General features: G+C 36.7%; 1 protein-coding gene across 2 annotated transcripts in view; it reads left to right on the top strand.

Moving 5' to 3' along the window:
• Window positions 1–4969: 4969 nt before the first annotated feature.
• The window catches only part of LOC144304165 (uncharacterized), a 36220-nt gene continuing 28003 nt past the window's right edge, over window positions 4970–13186 (top strand). Inside the window, exon 1 of one of the 2 annotated variants that reach the window (XM_077882629.1) lies at window positions 4970–5209. The gene's annotated coding sequence lies outside the window, so the exon portion shown is untranslated. The remainder of the gene's footprint in view (window positions 5210–13186) is intronic. The other variant, XM_077882628.1, reaches the window with a different exon arrangement.

A 13186-nucleotide genomic window follows, 5' to 3' on the forward strand; every position in this document is an offset into this window, starting at 1 on the left:
CAACAAGAGGACTTAACAATCATCAAAATATATGCCCCGAATATGGGAGCTGCCAATATATCAATCAGTTAATAACCAAAGTTAAGACATACTTAGATAATAATACACTTATACTTGGTGACTTCAATCTAGTGCTTTCTACACTTGATAGGTCTTCTAAGCACATCTCCAAAGAAACGAGAGCTTTAAATGATACACTGGACCAGATGGATTTCACAGATATCTACAGAACTTTACATCCAAACTCAACTGAATACACATTCTTCTCAAGTGCACATGGAACTTTCTCCAGATTAGACCATATACTGGGTCACAAATCGGGTCTGAACCGATACCAAAGATTGGGATCGTCCCCTGCATATTCTCAGACTGTAATGCCTTGAAATTAGAACTAAATCACAACAAGAAGTTTGGAAGGATTTCAAACACATGGAGGTTAAGGACCATCCTGCTAAAAGATGAGAAGGTCAATCAGGAAATTAAGGAAGAATTAAAAAGATTCAAGGAAACTAATGAGAATGAAGATACAACCGTTCAAAATCTTTGGGATATAGCAAAAGCAGTCCTAGGGGGGAAATACATTGCAATACAAGCATCCATCCAAAAACTGGAAAGAACTCAAATACAAAAGCTCACCTTGCACCTAAAGGAGCTAGAGAAAAAACAGCAAATAGATCCTACACCCAGCAGAAGAGAGTTAATAAAGATTTGAGCAGAACTCAATGAAATTGAGACCAGAAGAACTGTGGAACAGATCAACAAAACCAGGAGTTGGTTCTTTGAAAGAATTAATAAGATAGTTAAACCATTAGCCAGCCTTATTAAAAAGAAGAGAGAGAAGACTCAAATTAATAAAATCATGAATGAGAAAGGAGACATCACTACCAACACCAAGGAAATACAAACGATTTTAAAAACATATTATGAGTAGCTATACGCCAATAATTAGGCAATCTAGAAGAAATGGACGCATTTCTGGAAAGCCACAAACTACCAAAAATGGAACATGAAGAAATAGAAAACCTGAACAGGCCAGTAACCAGGGAGGAAATTGAAGGAGTCATCAAAAACCTCCCAAGACACAAAAGTCCAGGGCTGGATGGCTTCCCTGGGGAATTCTATCAAACATTTAAAGAAGAAACCATACTTATTCTACTAAAGCTGTTTGGAAAGATAGAAAGAGATGGAGTACTTCCAAATTCATGCTATGAGGCCAGTATCACCTTAATTCCAAAACCAGACAAAGACCCCACCAAAAAGGAGAATTATAGACCAGTATCCCTGATGAACATGGATGCAAAAATTCTAAACAAGATACTAGCCAATAGGATACAACAGTACATTATGAAGATTATTCACCATAACCAAGTAGGATTTATCCCCGGGATGCAAGGCTGGTTCAACACTCATAAAACAATGTGATTCATCATATCAGCAAAAGAAAAACCAAGAACCATACGATCCTCTCATTAGATGCAGAGAAAGCATTTGACAAAATACAGCATCCATTCCTGATCAAAACTCTTCAGAGTGTAGGGATAGAGGGAACATTCCTCAACATCTTAAAAGCCATCTACGAAAAGCCCACAGCAAATATCATTCTCAATGGGGAAACACTGGGAGCCTTTCCCCTAAGATCAGAAACAAGACAGGGATGTCCACTCTCACCACTGCTATTCAACATAGTACTGGAAGTCCTAGCCTCAGCAATCAGAAAACAAAAATAAATCAAAGGCATTCAAATTGGCAAAGAAGAAGTCAAACTCTCCTTCTGTGCAGATGACATGATACTCTACATAGAAAACCCAAAAGACTCCACCCCAGGATTGCTAGTACTCATACAGCAATTCAGCAGTTGTGGCAGGATACAAAATCAATGCCCAGAAATCAGTGACATTTCTATACACTAACAAGAGACTGAAGAAAGAAAAACTAAGGAGTCAATCCCATTTACAATTGTACCCCAAAGCATAAGATACCTAGGCATAAACCTAACCAAAGAGGTAAAAGATCTATACCCTAAAAACTATAGAACACTTCTGAAAGAAATTGAGGAAGACACAAAGAGAGTGAAAAATATTCCATGCTCATGGACTGGAAGAATTAACATTGTGAAAATGTCAATGTTACCCAGGGCAATTTACACGTTTAATACAATCCCTATCAAAATACTATGGACTTTCTTCAGAGAGTTGGAACAAATTATTTTAAGATTTGTGTGGAATCAGAAAAGATCCCAAATAACCAGGGGAATATTAAAAAAGAAAACCATAGCTGGGGGCATCACAATGCCAGATTTCAGGTTGTACTACAAAGCTGTGGTCATCAAGACAGTGTGGTACTGGCACAAAAACAGACACATAGATCAGTGGAACAGAATAGAGAACCCAGAAGTGGACCCTCAACTTTATGGTCAACTAATATTTGACAAAGCAGGAAAGACTATCCACTGGAAAAAAGACAGTCTCTTCAATAAATGGTGCTGGGAAAATTGGACATCCACATGCAGAAGAATGAAACTAGACCATTCTCTTGCACCAGACACAAAGATAAACTCAAAATGGATGAAAGATCTAAATGTTAGACAAGATTCCATCAAAATCCTAGAGGAGAACACAGGTAACACCCTTTTTGAACTCGGCCACAGTAACTTCTTGCAAGATTCATCCATGAAGGCAAGAGAAAGAAAAGCAAAAATGAACTATTAGGACTTCATCAAGATAAGAAGCTTTTGCACAGCAAAGGATACAGTCAACAAAACTAAAAGACACCCTACAGGATGGGAGAAGATATTTGTAAATGACGTATCAGATAAAGGGCTAGTATCCAAGATCTATAAAGAACTTATTAAACTCAACAGCAAAGAAACAGACAATCCAATCATGAAATTGGGCAAAAGACATCAACAGAAATCTCACAAAGGATGACATAGACATGGCCAACAAGCACATGAGAAAATGTTCCACATCACTCTGGCCATCAGGGAAATACAAATCAAAACCACAATGAGACACCACCTCACACCAGTGAGAATTGGGAAAATTAGCAAGACAGGAACCAACAAATGTTGGAGGGGATGTGGAGAAAGGGGAATCCTCTTGCACTGTTGGTGGGAATGTGAACTGATGCAGCCACTCTGGAAAACTGTGTGGAGGTTCCTCGAAGAGTTAAAAATAGACCTGCCCTACAACCCAGTAGTTGCACTGCTGGGGTTTTACCTCAAAGATACAGATGCAGTGAAATGCCAGGACACCTGCACCCCGATGTTTCTAGCAGCAATGGCCACGATAGCCAAACTGTGGAAGGAGCCTCGGTGTCCATCGAAAGATGAATGGATAAAGAAGATGTGGTTTATGTATACAATGGAATATTCCTCAGCCAGTAGAAACGACAAATACTCACCATTTGCTTCAACGTGGATGGAGCTGGAGGGTTTTATGCTGAGTGAAATAAGTCAATCAGAGAAGGACAATATTATATGGTCATTCATTCGGGGAACATAAAAAGTAGTGAAAGAGAATAAAGGGGAAAGGAGAAAAAATGAGTGGGAAATATCAGAAAGGGAGACAAAACATGAAAGACTCCAAACTCTGGGACACGAACTAGGGGTGGTAGAAAGGGAGGTGGGCGGGGGGTGGGAGTGACTGGATAATGGGCACTGAGAGGGGCACTTGATGGGATGAGCACTGGGTTTTATCTTATATGTTGGCAAATTGAACACCAATTAAAAATAAGTTTATATAAAAAAATATTGAGTGCAACAGCAGTTATAGACAGCACAAAAGCCTCAAAACGCAGAAGCATGTGTATATGTTTGTATTTAGAAAATTAAATTATGATATGTTACAGCATGCATATTTCTAAAACTAAGTGCCTGCCAAGTGAAATTCTCAAAAGATAGGAATAATTCTTCCCAACCATGGAGAAAGTATCTGTGGTCAATTTTACTTTTATAAACCACTATAAAAAACAAACTGGAAGACTATTCTAGCACTAACGTAGTAGCTTGTAGTGTATACACTTTGCAGAGCTTTCAATTATATTATCAGATTTTTCCCCATTATTTGTGTCCAATCCAATCCCTTATATTCAGTTTACTTTCTTATTTACTTGTAAAATCATAGTTTTACTAAATTTGTGTTTTATTAAATTTCCTTGGCTAACTTAAACATTGTTAACCTGTGACCAAATCTCCACTGAGAAAATCAGCTTTCAGTTAAAGTGGGTAAAGGTTTCTGTTATTTCTGCTTCTGACTCTTTAGGAAACTTCACCTTTACTCGTGGTATCTGTATCTGGCTGGAGAAATTCATACGACTAATGAAAATGTGCAGAAGTCGCCAGAAACGAATCCACAGAAAGTTGGTCAACTATGATTTTCATAGGCCACATGCTGCCTTTCATCAGCCAAGAAAACCATACCTGCCAAGCTTTTTACAATGATTTTTTTTTTTTTTAACTGTAAACCTGCAATCGTATCTTCTCTCAGGAAGTCCTGATGCTGTTACATAAATCCTGGGAACAGGCCCCATTGATCCTCCAAAAACATAACAATAAGAAATTCTACCTCACCAGCTTTTTCTCATGACAGTATCTTTCCTTTCATCTAGATGGTAGTGCCTCATGGTGGTTGAATGAGTCATGCACATCAGGCTTAGGATTTCCTTGATTCTGCAGCACTGAGACTTTATCTGAAAGGTCCTCAAGACTAACTGTCTTCCAAGTGTCTTCCCTGGCGTTAGTTTCTTACACCGTGGGCTATCTTTGTGAGAATATCTTTTCCTTGTAGTAGTTCTTCACTTAAAAAGCCTTCAAAATATTAACCAGTCGCTGAAAGTTCTTTGAAAAAAAATATGACTGCTCGTGTAAACAGTTAATGGTTGTTAAGCATGGCAGTGTATATTATGACAAACAACACATGCTACATTATGCCAGCTGGTGTAATGATGTGATAATGGCTGACTCATTAACTCTGGCACACAGTTTACGATGCCCTTCTATGACAGGATTAATTGATTCACACATACATTAAAACAAAAATAACTACACTGAAATTCAGCTGGAAGCCTGGCTCCTCATTTGTCATAAACCCTGCTGTTGGTGATAGCTGACAAAGACCCTAATGCTGAATGGGCCGAGGTTCCTTTACTGACCTCATCTTTGTTTCTGACTGAGAACAAGGGCCTTGGAAACACACTGGAATGCTTTAAGGTAAAGGTTTTCCCTGAAGAAGAATTCACACAAGAGCAAAATATGCACACATAGAGTTTTAACAGTAAAATAGCTCAATATACTTTTAAAAAACAAGTCTAGGAACAAAACAACTGTCATAAAGTGTGTCTTACCTACTAGAAATATAATTTTGATGCTTTTCCAAAACAGCTAGATATTGAAAGAATTGCTTTCGGATAACTAATCAAATACTTCTCAGGGCACTTTTTGGAATTGCAGTGAATTCCGACTTACATTAGGCATAGTAAAAAACAGAGTGCTAAAAAACAGCAGATTTCACTTAAAACTTGTAAATCTAAAAATAGAATCATTAAATTGAAAAGTTCACTCATTTTAATATAAAATCCCTATTTATTGTTATTCTAGGGTCCTTTTAACTAAAAACTCAATTATTTCTTTACTAAAGATACTTTGTTTCAATTGAGACCACATATATTGTATTTAACAATCTCTATTTGTTTTGTTAAATAAAAACTGAATCCTATGACATGATTATCATTTCTAAAGTGCTTTACACATAGTGTTTTTTCATATTATTCTTGTTTACTAGCAATTGTGGCATAAATGTTAGAGGATATAGAAAACCTGGGAGTTTACCAGAGTGTATGTTTTTCAATACACTGAAAGGAAAAAAAGTGCTAATTTTTAAAAAATTAGAATTCCTTTGATTACTTTCATTAATTTTATTCATTTTACCATTTTTGTTTTCAGAATTTAAGGATGTATATCATATCTGTCTTTGTGTGTGTGTGTGAGAGAGAGAGAGAGAGAGAGAGGGAGTGTGTGAGCTGAGATGGGCAAAGGAGGAGGGAGAGAGAGAATCTTAGGCAGACTCCTCTGCTGAGCATGGAGATGCCATGGTGTTACATCTCTCAACCCTGAGATCATCACCTGGGCCAAAATCATTAGTTGGATACTTAACTGACTGAGCCATCTCTTGATGTCTCACATCTCTTCTCCCCTCACATCTCTTCTTTATGCTGAGACTAAACATTGTTCTAGGCTGGTCAAGTAAAAGTAACCAAGTGATCATTTTAGGTTAATGAGTGTTAAAGCTTGAAGAGAGGCCCTGGAGTCATCTTGGAAGAAAGAAATGAACTAATTAATTTACCTCTCTTTTTATCTTGCTAATTTCCATTACAGCATAAAGTAGTAATTCCAAACTTTTTCATTACTCAGGACTATTCTTCCATTTTTTTCCTATAGATCACTTTTAAAATTTTATTTGCCCTTATCATAAAACCCATATCTAATGGAGACAATTTAGAAAATTCAATGAAAACATGAAGAAGAAAATTAGGAATCATCCATAATTTCATGACCCAGAGATAATCATAATTAATAGTTTATCCCCTGTCAATTACTTTATGTGTATGTTTTTTCTAAAACTGAGACAGTGTAAATGTGATTTTGTATCCATATTTCTTTCTTCTTATGATTATGTCCTGAATATTTTATATTTTATTAAGTGTTTCAAAAACATTTTTAATGGCTATTTACCATTTACTTCAATACCTCAACATTGTTGGACATATATACATTGAATTAAACTTTCATTTATTGTAATAAGATACAGTGTCATGAAAATGAGTCTTATATTTTGAAAAGTTCAGTCTAAAATAAATTGAATTTGTCAATAAATAATTCAGATTCTATACCATTTAAAAGTTAAAATGACACTAACAGCCATCCAGATTTTCAGATCAACATTAGAAATTAGTCTTGTTGCTCCGATTAGTAACATTTCATCCAAAGTGGAAAGAAAAAGTTATTTTTATTGTTTCTATACAATTTTTTAGGAAAACTCATGATCTACCTTTGATGTGTTGACATATGATAAACAGCTCAAGAGCTCGAAATTGAAAACTACTACATTAGCAGATAATAGTCACACTTTACGAGTATAAGTAGTATTGACGAGAGGTAGCTTTATTCTCCCTACCTTAAGAAAGGAAATATGTTTTCCAAAGAGATGAGTGTGACTATGTAAACCACAGCAACAGGAAGAGTAAGCAGTGAAGAATTTTTTAAAAGATAGATAGATGATAGATAGATAGGGTTACTGCATATGGCTTTCTAAATGGGGACATTTATTTTGTGGGAAGAACTGAGCCCTCCTCAAAGTCAGGAGTGTGAGATGTTGCTTCTCTGTGTGCTGCCTCTTCTTCCTGAAGCATTCTCAGTATTCGTTTGGCGAGCTTAATGGTCTATGCTCATACACTGTGGTAGCTTCCTTATTTCAGAGATTGGTACATTGTACCTATTCCTCATGCTTTTATTTTTCTACTTCCTGTGTGTATTTTATCTTTTTGTTTGTAACTACTTTTACTTTTAGTGGGGTTTGACTAAGGAAATTGAGAAAAATGTCAGGACTGAATCTTTAAAAGACTTCTTTTTAATGTAGAAAATAGACTGGCCTATCAAAGCTGGAGTACTTGTAATGTCTATATATTGGGTCCTTGTGGGCACTTAAGTTTGCAATTCCTGTCTAGAAGTAAGCTTAGTTGAAAAAGAAAGGTTTATAGTGACTTTGCCACTGCTGGAAGCAGAATAAAGTGAAAGAGGAGAAAGAAATAGTGAGGGCCAGGTTGCAATGGATATCCAGTGCTTCCCTGTATGCAACACCAGTTGTAAGAACACAGAGGGAAAACGTCTCAAAGGTATAAAAAAATAATATATTTTGGGACCAGGTATTGGAGCCATTAGCTCAGAAGAGTTTTTTGACAAGACTTCAGCTTATTCCACAATTCTGTCATGGCCACACTACTTTATACTCTCTAATAAATAACTCATCCACTCCTTCAAACTCAACTACTAACCAGAATGAATGTTCACAAAAAGAAGTAGAAAAGCATATGTAAACAAATGAAGCACTTATATCTAATGAGATAATGAGGACTAAGGGCTTAGAAGTGTGTCTGCAAATAGCAAATGCTCAGTAAGTGTTGGACGTACATCACAAAAGTAATCATCCAAAGAGACATAGACAGTGTATGACAAATATATATATATATGGTCTGAATGTTTGTGTCCCCTCAAAATTCATATATTGAAATTTTAGTACCCAATGTGATATTATTAGATAGGCAGGGCCTTTGGGAGGTGCTTAGGTCATAAGGGTCAAACTCTCCTGAGTGGGATTAAGGCATTATAAAAGGAACACCAGAGAGCTCTCTCACTCCTTTCCCTTCTAGAACAGATATGTGTGTGTGTGTGTGTGTGTGTGTGTGTGTATATATATAATGGTTTATATATATGTATAATGTATATAAAACATTACATATATAACATATATATCTTATATATACACCTATGCAGAGAACACTGAAAAAGAAAACACAAGATACAAAGATTATAAAGCAACAAAGAGATTAAAAGTTATCAGCTAGAGCTTAAAATAGAAATGGAAAACAAAAATACACATGAATAGAGACATAAAATAATGTTGGAAACACCAAAAACTAAAGTAAATGTGAATTAAAGAAAGGGACACAGTGCATTGATAGACTTGAAGAAATCATTCAAGGGATCCCTGGGTGGCGCAGCGGTTTGGCGCCTGCCTTTGGCCCAGGGCGCGATCCTGGAGACCCGGGATCGAATCCCACGTCGGGCTCCCGGCGCATGGAGCCTGTTTCTCCCTCTGCTCTGCCTCTCTCTCTCTCTCTCTCTCTCTCTATCTCTCTGTGACTATTGTAAATAAATAAAAATTAAAATAAAATAAAATTATAAAAAAAAAGGAAATCATTCAAAACAAAATTAAGACAAGAAAATTGAATTACGTATAGGCTATATTAGATCCCCCCACCTTGAATGAAACACAAATAGAATTATGTCAGGGACACAAAGTACAAATAGGCTTGAGGAAATCACTCAAAAGAAAACAGGAGGGATCCCTGGGTGGCGCAGCGGTTTAGCGCCTGCCTTTGGCCCAGGGCGCAATCCTGGAGACCCGGGATTGAATCCCACATCGGGCTCCCGGTGCATGGAGCCTGCTTCTCCCTCTGCCTGTGTCTCTGCCTCTCTCTCTCTCTCTGTGTGACTATCATAAATGAATAAAAATTAAAAAAAAAAAAAAAAAGAAAACAGGAAAAGAACAGGAATATGAAAATGATAACAGGAATGAAAATTCATCAATAGGGATCCAACAAATGCATAGCTGATACTCTAAGAGAACAAAAGAGAATAAAAACAAACAAGTAAGTAAATTCTTTAAAAATTTTTTCATTTGAAGATCAAGAGAGTATACAATGTCCCCAGGACAAACTATTATCTAATGTTTAATACCAAATTATACTTTGGTGAATTTGGTAACCTAAAGAGAATACAGAAAAAGTCATAAGGGAATCCTGGCAGATGGGATGTTACAGAAGCAAATCCTAGACAAGAGGAATAAATATGATTGGTTTGAGACTTCCTTCAATGCCCCATTCAATGTCAGAAGACAAAGAAGCAAGATCTAGAAAATTTTGGGGAAAACAAAGTATGACTCAAGAATTTCATGCCGAGCCAAATTGTCTTTCAAATTTAAATGAAATTAGAGAAATTATCAAGAATTCAAGAACTTCAAAAGACACCTGAGTGGCTCAGTGGTTGAGCGTCTGCCTTTGGCTCAGGGCATGACCTGGGGTCCTGGGACAGAGTCCCTCATCAGGCTCCCTGTGGGGAGCCTGCTTCTCCCTTTGCCTGTGTCTCTGCCTCTCTCTCTCTCTCTCTCATGAATAAGTAAATAAAATTGTTAAAAAAAAAAAAAAAAGAATTCAAAAACTTAGACCAAAGAGCCTACTATTAAAATTGAAAAAAGAAAAAAAGTTTCTATGCCAAAGTTGAGACAACCAAAAGATGGATGAAAATAAATATTTCAGGAAAAAAGACCCTGAGACCAATGGACAGATGAAAAATTGTGGGAATTATGTACAACTTATAAAATTTGCTGTCATAAGACTAGTAACATGCCTCACAAAGCAGATGAGCTCCAGAGGGTGAAAAGCACTTACATGTGTGCTAAATTCCATGTCCCCTAGCATCAAGTCAAAAATTAGTTCAAAACTTAACCCTATAGTTCAACAACAACAAAAAAAAACCATGAATTCTGACCTCTTACATAAGTCTTTACATTAAATAAATTCTTTGGGAATTGAAGTCTTTGTGCAGAAATATGTGAATTTCCTCAATCTCTTTAGTTTCACTTAATTATTTTTCCATTGAAATTCAAATAAAATTAATTTCATACTGACCACGTATTCACAATTGCCCATTTCTTACATCTGCTTTGTCTTGATTAGGCTTTAGGCAGGCTTCTTTCCTTCTTTGAGTTCTGATTACCTCCCAAGCCTGAGCAAGCACTAAAAAAGCAAGGACAAGGGGCTGCCCCGGTGGCTTAGCGGTTTAGTGCCGCCTTCAGCCCTGCCTTCAGCCAGGGTCTCTGTATTCCTGGAGACCCGGAATCGAGTCCTGCGTGGGGCTCTGTCTGTGGAGCCTGCTTCTTCCTCTGCCTGTGTTTCTGCCTGTCTCTCTCTCTCTCTGTCATAAATAATAAATAAATAAATAAATAAATACATCTTAAAAAAAAAAAAAAAAGCAAAACAAACCCCCAAATCAGTTTATTCTGAGAACTCGCTGAATGCGCCAAGACTCTTTTCCCATGAGACCCCATTGGGCATTTCTCCTTGCTTGCCCAACTGCCTCTTAAAAGTTTCTGCTAATATTTTTTACCCCTTGTGTTAGTCTCTTAGATCTGCTGTAACAAATTACCATAAACCAGGTGGCTTAAAACACTAGAACTTGATTCTTTTACGGTTGTGGAGGGCTAGAAGTCTGAAAGGTCTTCAAGGTGTCAACAGGACCATGTTCCCTCTGAGTCGCAGGGTGCAATCCTTCCTTACCTCCTCCTAGCTTTTGGTGGCTGTTAATCATTGGTGCTCCCTGGTTGGCAGCTATATTACTCCGGTATCCAGCTCCATACTATTTTCCCCTTGTATCTTCACATGCTCTTATAGTTCTATTGGATGAAGGGCACATCCTACTTCGTATGACCTCATCTTGACTATCTGCGATGACTCTTTCCAAATAAGGTCACGTGCTGAGATACTGGGATTTGAGACTTCAACATACCTTTCTGGGAGACAAAGTTCAACCCGTAACACTTCTCCTTCCCCTGCACATGAGAAGACTTTTCTGTCTGATTTTGAGACACTTAGAGATTTCTGAGATTGGAAGTTGTTCCTGGTTGCAAAGTCTTTCTTCTGGTAACTCTCCTTATCTAAGTTTGAATTTGTTTCTGGTAATACTTTATTGTAATATAGTATGAGTTCATCTTTAAATAAATAAATGAATAAATTCTATTTTCTCTATCACCTTTCCATTAATTGACACAAGGTTAATGCTCAATAAAAGTTGATGATTTGAGAGTCCTTTGTTTTCAAGGATGACATGTGCCATTTTTACAAAAACGTAAGTCATTTTTTGGACTAAAATCTTCACAAAAAAAACAAGTACTTTTTTTTCCTGTCTTACGAAAAAGACAGAAAGAAAGACAGCTGGCAGTGAAATGCTTAGCAAGTTACTGGCAATATAAAACTGGAGCCTACATCTTAATTGGTTAATTCAAACAGGGCTGCTTTAGAAATTAGAGACAGTTCATATGAAAATTAAAAATCCAGACAATCATCTCTGATTGACTTTGATTTTATAACATTAAGCCAAAATCTGTGAGTCTGATAATCTCCACTATTTAGAAGACATCAGAATGTTTTATTCTTTGTCCAAATATTTGTTATTATAACCTTTTGGTCTTCAAATTATTTCTTTCAGAATTTATAGCATACTATGAGAAGTCAATTTAGAATACAAGAAATTTGGTGAGTAGTCCAGAAATGGGCCTTTAACACCCAGTCTTTAGAGAGAGGTTTTATTAGACATATAATTAAAAGTTCACTGAAGATGTGCAGAAGTATTTTTGCACAATTGTATTTAATGAAACCAAGATCCTCAAATTTCAACATTTTCTATTCAGATAAATGACAATACATTTCAAAAGGAAAAAGAATTTTAAGCCATTGATTGATCTTTAAAGAATCTCATACAGAGAATGCTATAAATGAAAATAATAGGGGCGCCTGGGTGGCTCAGTGGTTGGGTGTCTGCCTTTGGCTCAGGTCATGATCTCGGGGTCCTGGGATCGAGTTCCACATCGGAATCGGGGTCCCCTCAGGGAGCCTGCTTCTCCCTCTGCCTGTGTATCTGCCTCTCTCTGTGTGTCTCTCATGAATAAATGAATAAAATCTTTAAAAAAAATTTAAAAAAAATGAAAATAATGAAGCCACTAAGACAGCACTAAAATAAATTTCCTAGCTAGGATTAGGAGTAATTTAGAGTAATGATAGTAACTGTTGGAGTAACTGGAGTTCAGTCACTTGGAAATCTATAGAGAATCTATAGAATCTTCTAACCCCAGAAGGTAAGAAGTGTCTGTGGTGGTCCCTGAGGAGGAGTAATAAGCAGGCGAGCTTTGCAGTTAATCACAGGAAATCAAGAGAAGTTTTTGGAGTCAGACAAATACTACATCTGCCCTTAATATCTGTGTAACCTCCTAAGCTCTGCTTCCTAGCAGTAAACTGGAGATAATGGAAGATAACACTCTAGGTTGTTATAGGGATTAAGAGAGAGTATCTATCTATTAAATCCTCTTTACATTGTGTACTTCATAGTAAATATTAATCTTCTCATTTTTCCTCTTCCACACAACTGAGTTTCTATCTGCTGGATCACAGGCTAGATTGACCTGATTAGATTACAACTCCCAGTTCAAAATCAACTCAGCAATCCCATTCAGAAAATGCCTGAACCACATATTTACTTTAAAATTGTATTCTTTCAAAGAAATTGCTATTGAAGTTATTTTTACTCTGAAGAGCATCTGTGCCTTTCTCAGTCAAAATGTGAGTTTTTCTGTGTGTA

Source organism: Canis aureus, chromosome 33 (assembly GCF_053574225.1).
Source record: "Canis aureus isolate CA01 chromosome 33, VMU_Caureus_v.1.0, whole genome shotgun sequence".
Lineage (NCBI taxonomy): Eukaryota > Metazoa > Chordata > Mammalia > Carnivora > Canidae > Canis > Canis aureus.